The sequence below is a fragment of the Carcharodon carcharias genome, chromosome 29 (assembly GCF_017639515.1).
Source record: "Carcharodon carcharias isolate sCarCar2 chromosome 29, sCarCar2.pri, whole genome shotgun sequence".
NCBI classification, from domain to species: domain Eukaryota; kingdom Metazoa; phylum Chordata; class Chondrichthyes; order Lamniformes; family Lamnidae; genus Carcharodon; species Carcharodon carcharias.
The window spans coordinates 2,173,006-2,184,856 of record NC_054495.1 but is presented as its reverse complement, the minus strand read 5'-3'; positions in this window follow the sequence as shown (position 1 = coordinate 2,184,856).

Here is an 11,851-nt window from a genome sequence, read left to right as displayed (position 1 = left end):
ACAAATGAGTATATGAACTTCAGTGCCAGTGTGATGCCAGGTACATAGGCTGTACATCTCAACGATCATATCAAGTAGCACGTCCCTTTGGCTATTCGCAGTAGGCAGAGTACTAACTGCACTCAACCAACCAGTGCTTGCAAAACTCAGAACAAGAACATAAGAAGTAGGGGCAGAGGTAGGCTATTCAGCCCTTCAAGCCCACTCCGCCATTCAGTAAGAGCATGGCTGATGTTCTCCTTCAACACCATTTTCCTGCACTATCCCTGTATCCCTTGATGTTTCTAATATGTAGAAGTCTATTGACCCCAGTCTTGAACATAACATAACTCAGCCTTTGGGGCAGAGAATTCCAAAGACTCGCCACCCTCTGACTGAAGAAATCCCTCCTCATCTCAGTCCTAAATGGCCTACCCCTTATTCTAAGACTGTGCCCCTCCCCACCCCGGTTCTGGACCCTGCAGCACCCCCCAGCCAAGTGAAACATTCTTCCTGCATCCACCCTGTCGAGATCTGTAAGAATTTTGTATGATTGAATGAGGTCACCTCCCATTTTTTTAAACGCCAGAGAACAAAGGCCCAGTTTATTTAATCTTTCCTCATAGGACAATCCCTCCATCCCAGGAATTAATTTAGTGAGCCTTCTTTGCACTTCTTCTATGACAAGTATATCTTTCCTGAGTCACAGGAACCAAAACTGCACAGGTGCAATCTCACCAAGGCTCTAGTAAGACATCCTTAATCCTACCCAAAAATCCTCTCATAATAAAGGCCAACATACCATTTTACTTCTTAATTGCTTGCTGTCCAACGTCTAATCAATAATGTCTAATGTGAGCTGTGACTCTACGATTGGACAGCACTTGCTGAACAATCCCGATTGTGCTGAGAATTACATTAACAAGCACTTACCCTTGCTAGAAGCTACATATATTCATACGCAGGCAAAAGGAACATGTCCAGGCATTGCACCTTTTTTGAATTACACAAAAGCATGGGGGGTGCAATTGTTCCCTGGTGCATTTGCCATGGTAACACCTCGACCAATCAAGGCTGACTTGCCAACCAATCAGTACCCTTTTCTTATGCAGTGTAAATTGTTGCTCCCTTTGAAATTTGGGATTCATGAATCTGTCCTGACAAGTGCGAGGCAAAGAGCTTCGAAAGCACGTCTCCTCGGCAATACTCAAATTCTGCACTACAAAGTATACCCCCACAAAAGGGAGTTGGAATTATCTCAGGCATGTGTGTAACTTACCGAGTGGTTGCCGTACGGCTCCTCCCAGCTTTCTCCCTGCTGCCTCGCCAAATTTCAGGAGGCCCTTTGCCAGCCTTTTCTTCAGTTCTGCCTCTTGCTGCCGCCGGAGAGCTACCTGAGCTGCCATGACGCGACGGCGTTCCCTAGGGCACAGTTGGAGTACAGCACAGTCAGCAAAGCCCACCCAAATTCAGAGTCAGAACGCTGTGCGCCATCTAACAGGGCCAATTCAATCGCGGCTTCTGTTTAATGGCGCTTTATTCCCTTTGTGCGCTTCACATCACTGAGCTGAAAATTGGGGTTGTTGGGGGTCAGAATCTCATCCAGCAGCTGGCGAGGAAATGGTAGGTGGGGCTGAACTGTCAATAAAGGGGGGTAATACTGAGCTTAATGACCTTTTCCTGCTATTCAAAATAGTCATGTTTGTATCAAGCACTCCCAGCAAAAGTACAGCACTTGGTTAGATACAAAGTAAAGCTGCCTCTACACTGTCCCCATCAAACACTCCCAGTACAAGTACAGCACGGGGTTAGATACAGAGTAAAGCTGCCTCTATACTGTCCCCATCAAACACTCCCACTAAAGGTACAGCACGGGGTTAGATACAGAGTAAAGCTGCCTCTACACTGTCCCCATCAAACATTCCCAGGACAGGGACAGCATGGGGTTAGATACAGAGTAAAGCTCCCTCTACACTGTCCCCATCAAACACTACCAGGACAGGCAGAGCATGGGATTAGATACAAGGTAAAGCTCCCTCTGCAGTCTCAGAACAGATACAGCTTCCTGTTAGATACAGAGTAAAGCTCCCTCTACACTATCCGCATCAAACACTCCCATGACATGTACAGCACAGGGTTAGATACAGAGTAAAGTTCCCTCTACACCGTCCCCATCAAACACTCCCAGGACAGGTACAGCACGGGGTTAGATACAGAGTAAAGCTCCCTCTACACTGACCCCATCAAACACTCCCAGGACAGGTACAGCACGGGGTTAGATACAGAGTAAATCTCCCTCTACACTGTCCCCATCAAACACTCCCAGGACAGGCAGAGCATGGGATTAGATACAAGGTAAAGCTCCCTCTGCAGTCTCAGAACAGATACAGCATGCTGTTAGATTCAGAGTAAAGTTCCCTCTACACAGACCCAGCACAGCAAACTATAGACCAGAAACTGAACTTGGAACTTACTCATTAGTACACCATCTGAGAGACAATAATTAGTTTGCCCCGGTGATTATCTGAAAGATTACTTGGTTTCTTATGTTAAAGGCGCTATTTAAAGCAAAATGTTATTGTCGATCATTAAAGAGCATTTGAGTCTAATAAAGGACATGAGCAGCATCTCAGCACTTTAGTGGCACTGAAAATTGTGCCGGTTCCTTCTTGCGTGTTTATGAATTCACCTGAATCTGTTAATTGAATTATTATCTTATATTTAATTGTTCAATTATCACCCACCAATCATTACCATATTCTAACACTCTGTAACTTCCTCATGGCTTCAGCGCTTACATCACTTTTGTCTTAGGGAAGGGTGGGACAACAGAATTAGCCAGGCAACCTAGGCTGGCGCTCCAGTGCAGTACGGAGAGTGTGCTGCACTGTCAAAGGTGTCGTCTTTTGGAACAGATGTTAAACAGGGACTGTTTAGTCTGCCCTCTCGGGTGGATGCATAAGTTCCCATGGAACTATTTTGAAGGATGGCAGGGGTGTTCACCCCAGGTTCCTGCCCCTTCTCTCGTCCTCAATCAACATCATTAAAGCAAATGATCTGCTCATGATTAGGTTGCCTTTTGTGGGGTTTTTCTGTGCACAAATGTCCTACATTACAACGGTGATTACGCTTCAAAACTCAAATGCTTCCTTGGCTGTAATGAGCTGAGGTGGTGGAAGGCGCTATAAAAATGCAAGTCTTTGTCTTGTTTGCTCTCTGATTTTTTTTAAAAATGTATTCTTTCATGGGATGTGGGCGTCACTGGCAGGGCCTGAGTTTGTTGCCCATCCCTAACTGCCCTTGAGCTGAGTGGCTTGCTAAGCTATCTCTGAGGGTGGTTAAGAGTCACACACATCCCTGTGGGTCTGGAGTCACATGTAGGTCAGGTGGGGTAAGGACAGCAGGTTTCCTTCCAGAGCAGGCATTAGCGAACCAGATGAGTTTTTACGACACTGGTTTCATGGTCACCATTATTGAGATGAGTTTTTAATTCCAGGTTTTATTAATTGAGTTTAAATTCCACCAGCTGCCATGGTGGGATTTGAACCCATGGGCCCAGAACTTTAGTTTGGGCCAGCGTCCAGTGACCTTATCATTATTCCACCCTCTGATTCCCCAACACCCCTTACTTCCCATCAAGGATGAGAAGCGTGCGATGAATTGTGGAGCCAAGTCTTGTATCCATCTTCTGGCTTGCTGCAGCTCCAACATTTCACTACAAAATCGCATCCGGTGTTCATCCCAGGAACAGGCCATTCAGCCCATCTGCTGCATGCTGGTGTTTACGTTCCACAGCAGCCTTCTCCCACCACCACCACCAACACTCCTGCCCATCACCCCATTACCATATCTTTCTACTCCTTTCTCCCTCGTGTTTATCCAGCTTCCCCTCAAATGCACTGACACGATTTGTTGTGAGGGTGTTGGGGTGTGTCTTAAAGAAGTCTCCAGTCTTCTGCAGATGAACTGCAAATCTTTATTAACTACTGGAACTATTTACACATACAGTAAAAAGTATGATCCAGGAGCTATCTCCATGCTTAGGTCTATACACGTCTCTGCTCAACACCACACTAATCCCTGGGTCGGGGTCATATACTTTCTAACATCACTGTGTGGGTGGCACGGTACTCAGCTGTACTTAGTCTCACATTAACTCCATGTGTACCAAACCCTTATACTACACCTCCCCCACCTCAAACCCCCCCTCCCCACCAAGTCTTTATCCAATGTATTTGGGTTTATACTAGTTTCCTCCATGTCTTACATTGTTATCACTCCCATACATTTACATTGTTGTTACTACAATATCACGATTACTACATTATCACTATCCCATCTCCCCCTTCGAGCCCTTGAATTTAAAAGGTTCAGGTGCTCTGGACGTCTTACAACACATCCATATCTCATTTCCAGTTTTGTTGGATGGGGTGGTAGACTCTGTCGTTGCTGGCTCTTCCTGTTGGCTTGGAGGTTGAACTGGCACCTGGGTACGCTTCCAGTTTTTACTTCCATTCCTTTGGTGCTGAACCGTGCTTGATCTGTTCGGAGTGTTGCGCTGATTGGTGGCTCGCCGCCACTCCAACTCATCTCTTGCGGGGGGGGGGGGGAGACGACAAACGGTTGTGTTCGTTTCCTTGTCGCTTCTTTCTCTTTTTCCGTCATCCAGCGGGTTCGTCTTGATGTCCCTCTGCAGCTGGGGAAGAGTGCGCCTGTGGTGGGGAGGAGGTTTAGTGGGACGCTCGCCTCTGCTTGTCGCTGTCGGCCATGGGGTGGCCGCTACCAGCTCCCAGCATCCCTTGTGGCTTTGGCATTCCGGCTGAGGGCTGCAGCGTTATGCACAATGGTTGCAGTGTTGACCTGCTGTACAGTTGTTGGGGGCCGGAGGTAGAGGCTTCCCGGACTAATGATCGCTCTCTTTCACCTCTTCCACTGGAGGCGTCATGGTTGCGTCCTGGATGGTTGGCTGGTCTGACCACCAAGGGGCTTCTGGCTCCTGTAACGAGAATGGACAACCCTGCTCCACAAGTGCTCTGGTAAGCTGAATGGTCTTTGTCTCACAGTTATCTGCGGAACGCTTATATAAAAGTTTGACAACTTCACCTTGGAATGTTTCTTGCCTGGTCACTGGCTGCTGTTTGGCATCCGTTGGATCATTCATTTCACTCGTTCGATCCTCAAAATGTTTCTCAGAATTCCCCTTCTCTGTTTTTAAAGTTTGCTTTTGCTCTTCCACACGACTACATGTCTCGTTCATCGTGTTGTTCAGGTTGGGTCGGAGACCAACAATTTAAATCAGTTTTGGTCGTTAATTCTGCATTCAAGCAAGCCATCAGCAACTCCTTCTCCTGTTCCAGGCATTTTTCCACGATGCTCACTGGGGACACCTGATGCTTGGAGTGCATCAGGATTTAACTGGAGATCCGCCTTTGTTGGATTTGTTTGCACAAGTTCATCATTTCAGTGTTTCAAATCCTCTTTCAAGCGCTCTACTTCCCACGCACAATGCTCCAGGATTCTCATCAGATCTTGTTTCTCCTTAACAAACTCATCATTCCTATGTGGAAGGTGATTCCCAGCACTGGTCAGTTTCTCCTGGGCAGAGTATAATCCCTCTGTGCCATGAAGAGATACTAATGGCTATAACGTCATCGGAAATTATGTTTTAAAGTAGAGTCCTAGTGGGGTCTCTGTCTATGGCCGGGATTTTATGGTCTCGTTGTGGGTGAGGCGGTGCCCCAGCCAGGAGTCCACTGACTTGCGGCAGGACCGGAAGATCCCGACAGCGGACAGGTGTGGAAAATCCCACCCTATGCGTGTGTGTCTGTGTCTGTCCTAGCTGGATTAAAACCAGCTAGTCTGGGTGCTTTGATGTGTGGTAGTTTTGAGATGGTAATTAGGTCAACAAAAGGAGGGTGGAAGGTAAAGTGTAAATTTGCATTTCTTAAAAGAAGCCATTCAAGACTGTGAGTGAAATCTTAGCTAGAAGACGCCAAGCAATGTGTTTTTTTTTCAGCTTACTAACAAAATTGGTGGGATGAAAGGATGTTATTGTTAGAAGAGGTAAAAGCCTAGAGACACAACGGAAAATTTACATTCAAAGAGAAAGATATGTATAAAGGAGAAAAGGGATTGCGTGTAAGGTAGGGGCATTTTAAGATCCAACAAGTGTGAGAAGCCTCCAGCCTGTGAGCCTCAAGTCTGTCTGCAAGGACCCAGAGCTGAAAGAAACTCATTTTGAATGTGACTGTCCAGGGTGTGCTTTGCTGGAGGTCTCTTTATGAATTTTACTATTGCCTTAACTCTAATTGAGAGTCATATTTATTAGGGGATTTTTGTAGTTATTATAGTAGTGATTTTGTGGTTGTATGTATGTGTTTACAATCTTTCTTGTGTTAACAAATGTTTAATTTAGCTTCATTAAAAATCTCTTTTAAGACTCAGTGATCTTATTACAACTGAATTCAAAGCCTGCATCTCAAAACATACAAATAGCAAAAAGAGGGTTATGACAGTTGTTTCAAGTTTCCCTCTGAGATTTGAACAACTCAGCCTTTACCATCAGGGGCTGTGCCTGATTTATCCCAATTTTGTTGATTTGGTTTTCATTTAAAAGATTATCAGCTGGGTCATAATACTCTGCGCTATTCCTCAAGCACATTCTGTATTTACACTGCTGCCAAGTGTTTCTGAGACACCTCACGCTCTTTTGAGAACTAATACCTTTGCTTGCCATTCTATGTTCTTGATTTCTATCTTTTTTTATATCTCTTTCGAAATATAATGTTTCTCCAAGGTTCCTTCCAATTGTGCAACTATTTTCTTCAGCGCTGCATTCTCTTTCTTGTACCTCTTGGCTTCCTCCCGGAATATAAAACATTCCTGAGACTTCAGTTCTCTCAGAGAGGCATTAAATCCAATTTCTTTCACTTCATAATTTTCCCAAGGATCAAGCTCTGTCCTGAGAGGTACCTCGTAGCATGTAAAGGGCCTTCAAAAAGTTTCCCCTTTCATTGCAAAGTTACTTCATTTGCTCAGATACTTCATTTTGAGTTTTATTGTAATATAAGAGAGTCTCATCGAGTTTGTTCTGCTGTTCTGTCATTGTTGCTCAAGGTAGTCTTTATTGCATCGTGTTGCTGAAGGATTATGTACTGTTTTCGAATTTGATCTTGAAGGACAACTAACTGTTCTTTCAACTGCTTATTTTCCTGTTCAACTTTTGTCTCTCACTCAACGTTTCAGTGCATTGCTTTGCCACTACTGATAGCTCCAATGCAGCTTTTTCTGAAGTTCAACGTCTTTTTTTACTCCTCGTATTTTTTCAGGAGAACATATTGGTTTTTCAAAGGGTCTTTCAAGATCATGACTTCTTTGAGTACCTTTTCTGCCTGTTGTTGTGTCTGGCTTTACATCTAGTTGAGTTTTCCCAACTCCTCCTTTAATTTGCCAGCTGTGGAATTAAGGGTCATTATTTCCTCCTGGTAGCTTTGTGACATCTCAGAAATTTGTTTTTTCAGATCTTGAACAGTTTGGTTCATTGAACACTTTAGTTTATCCTGTGTTTTCAAAGGTATACACTCAGCTTGAATCTTGCATTTCAAATCTTCCAGTTCAGCTTTGATGTGAACATTTTCTGATTTTACTTCTACTTTTTTATTGCTCTCTGAAGATGGACTTCCAAAGGAGATTCATTGGCGTCTTCTGCTACAATAAGAAATTTTAAACCTCTGCCTTCAGCTTCCAGGACTTTTCTCCGGAGTATTTTCAGACATTTTTTTCCTCTGCTCCTCTGCTTCTTTGGGAGCATCTTTTTATGTCAGAACGCTTTGTTAAATTGTTCTCAGTCTTCTAGAATTTTGATTTGCTTCTGCATTTTAGCGAGGTTCTGGGTTTTTAATCCCATTGCTGCCACCATGTTGTGTGTGACAGTTTCAGATCGGTGTGCCTTAAAGTCTTCTGCAGGTTAACTGTAAGTCTTTATTAACTACTAGAATTATTCACATACGTACAGTATAGGGTACAAGCTAGGAGCTATCTCCATGCTTAGGTCTATACATGTCTCTGCTCAACACCACACTGACCTCTGGGTCTGAGGCATGTGCTTTCTTACACCACTGTCTGGCTGTACTGTACTCAGTCCTGCATTAAACTGATATGTGCCAGGCCCTTTTACAATGCTATTCACCTCACTGTGGTGGTGGATTCTACATTCTCACCACTCTCTGAGTAACAAAGTTTCTCCCGAATTCCCAATTGGATTTATTAGGATTTACTAGTTCTGCTCTCCTCTAATATTCTCTCTACATCCACCCTATCGAAACCCTTGCATAATTTTAAAGACGTCTCTCAGGTCGCCCCTCAGTCTTCTCTTTTCTAGAGAAAAGAACCCCAGCTTGCTCAACCTTTCCTGTATAATTACAACCTCTGTGCTGATAGCAACCTTGTGAATCTCTCGATCATTTTCATCCTATGGATCCCAGGTACTGTGCAACAGTGCTCCGAGCGTGAGATAACCAAGCTTCTATACAAGTTTAACATAACTTATGTTTTTTTATTCTGAATCTATTGCTGCAGAAATGAATCCCGGTGTGCTTTTTCTTTTCGTTAAGTGGCCGTCCGAGTTACTCACAGGATTAGGATGCATTTATCACACTGACATGTCTGCCACTGACATGTCTTCTTGTGGCCTTTCAGAAGCACTGTGATCCCGTGATTGCGACAGCGAGCGCAAGTCGGGGAACGTGTGGTCACCATCCGGTACGCCATACCTGAAGGGAGGGGAGAGGCAAAGTTACCCATAATCCTCACTTCGTCGCCACTCGCAGTGGATTCTGGGTAGGGGGCGCTGGTTAGATTGTTGGCTTCCATTTGCCTTCCACCTATAAAACAATAGAGGAGTGTTACAGAACAAGGCTGCACACCGCAACACGCTCATTCTTAGCAACAATTATCCAAGCCCGTTAGCTCCAGAACCACTAACCAGAGCAAAATTGATCATAAAGCAGAGGGACAGGAGGAGGAGGAGGAGGCCATTCAGCCCCTCAAGCCTGTCCCGTCTTTCAACTGGATCATGGCTGATCTCTACCTTAACTTTTAAAGACCTGCCTTGGTCCCCTAACCCATTAAACAAAAATCTATCCATCTCAGTTTTGGGTTTTCAATTGACCCCTTGCCTCAGAGGATTTTTTTTGAGGTTGACGGTCAAAGATAGAAGCCTGTATATGTATTATAAGCATATAATAATTCCAGCAAAGAAGGTTAAAGGGAAATTTATTCAAGGAGTTCAAAATTATGAGCCATTTTCATAGAGTAAATAAGGAGAAACTGTTTCCACTGGCAGGACGGTCGGTAACCAGAGGGACTCAGATTGAAGAGAATCGGGAAAAGCATCAGAGGGGGAGATGAGGAGAATTTCTTTTTGACACAGCGAGTTGCTGTGATCTGGAAGGCTCTGCCTGAAAGGGCGGTGGAAGCAGATTCAATAGGAACTTTCAAACGGGGGAATTGGATGAATACTTGAAGGGGAAACATTTGCAGGACTATGGGGGAAAAGAGCAGGGGCACGGAGGGAGAGTGGGGCTAATTGGATAGATCTTTCAAAACGCCGGCACAGGCACGATGGGCTGAATGGCTTCCTCCTTCTGTAAAGGAGAGGATTTTGGAAAAGAGGTGAATCTTGAAGTGGTTCAGAAAGCATCAAGCAATCTTATGATGCAATAAAGGATCACCTTAAGGACCCCAGTAAATACAACAAACAGAAGATGCATTTATATAGCACCTTCACATCCTCAAAACAGCCCAATGCTTTACAGCCAATGAAGAGCATTCTCTGTTATAATGTAGGAATCACGACAACCAATTTATGCACAGCAAGCTCCCACAAACAGCAATGTGATAATGACCCAGATCATCTATATATTTATTGATGTTGGATAAGAGGTAAATATTGGTCCCAGGACGCCGGGGGAATGCCCCCCAATGTTCATCCTCCAAATGGTGATCATAGGGTTTTTATGTCCACTTCACAGAGCAGATGCGACCTTGGATTAATGGCCCATTCAACTGACAGCACCTCCAACAGTGCAGCTCTCCCTCAGTACTGACTCTCTGACAGCGCAGCACTCCCTCAGTACTGACCCTCCGATAGTGCAGGGCTCCCTTAGTACTAGCCCTCCAACAGTGCAACGCTCCCTCAGTACTGACCCTCTGACAGTGCAGCATTCCCTCAGTACTGACCCTCTGACAGTGCAACACTCCCTCAGGACTGACCCTCCGATAGTGCAGCACTCCCTCAGTACTGACCCTCCGACAGTGCAGCACTCCCTCAGTACTGACCCTCCGACAGTGCAGCACTCCCTCAGTACTGACCCTCTGACAATGTAGCCTTCCCTCAGTACTGACCCTCCAACAGTGCAGCACGCCCTCAGTACTGACCCTCTGATAGTGCAGCACTCCCTCAGTACTGCACTGAAGCATCAGTGTTGATTTTTATGTTCAAGTCTCTGGAATGACAAGTGAACCCACAACTTTGAGCCATAGCTGATACTGTTATGTTATGGCTTTTATGCTGCTTACTGTCTATAAAATACAGATCTGTATCAGCATCACAAGTATTTCATTATATTCCTGACAGAAGAAAAAAGACACAGAGTAAACTATCCCATGGTGCTTGACTAGAGCGATTATCAAACTCAATTTGACCCCAAGCCACATAAGGAGATAAGAAGACTGGTGACCAAAAGCTCAGTCAAAGAGGGAGGTCTCAACAAGCGTCTTAAAAGAGGAGAGAGAGAGAGAGGGAGAAAAGGAGAGGAGCAGAGAGGTTTAGGGAGGAAATTCCAGAGCTCAGGGCCCCAGGCAGCTGAAGGCACGGCTGCCAATGGTGTAGCGATGGGAATCAGGGGATGGTCAAGAGGCCGGAATTGGAGGTGGGCAATGATCTCGGAGGGTTGTAGGGGTGGAGGAGGTTACAGAGATAGGGAGGGTTGTAGGGGTGGAGGAGGTTACAGAGATAGGGAGGGTTGTAGGGGTGGAGGAGGTTACAGAGATAAGGAGGGTTGTAGGGGCTGGAGGAGGTTACAGAGATAGGGAGGGTTGCAGTCTATCCAATCTCTCCTCATAACTAAAACTCTCCAGCCCAGGCAACATCCTGGTAAATCTTCTCTGCACACTCTCCAGTGCAATCATATCCTTCTTATAATGCGGATTCCAGAACTGCATGCAATTTTCTAGCTGTGGCCCAACCAGCCTTTTATACAGTTCCAGCATAACCTCCCTGCTCTTATATTCTATGCCTCGGATAATAAAGGCAAGTATCCCATATGCCTTCTTAACCACCTGTTCCGCTACCTAAGGGACTGTTGGACATGGACACCAAGGTCCCTCTGACCCTCGGTACTTCCCAAGGTCCTACCATTCATCGTGTATTCCTGTGCCTTGTTTGCCCTGCCCAAGTAAATCACCTCACACTTACCCAAATTAAATTCCATTTGCCACTGATCAGTCCATCTGACCAGCCCCTATATCCTATATAGTCTATATCCTCCTGTAATCTAAGGCTGTCCTCCTCATTATTTACCCTCACCAATTTTCATGTCATCCGTGAACTTACTGAGCAGCCCTCCTACATTCAAGTCTAAATCGTTTATATATACCACAAACAGCAAGGACCCAACACTGATCCCTGTGGAATCCCACTGGTCACAGGCATCCAGTCACAAAAACACCCCTCTACAATCACCCTCTGCTTCCTGCCACTCAGCCAATTCTGGATCCAATGGGCTCTTACCTTCGTTATCAGTCTCCTATGCAGGGCCTTATCAATAGACTTGCTGAAGTCCAGGTAGACTACATCAAGTGCATTGCCCTA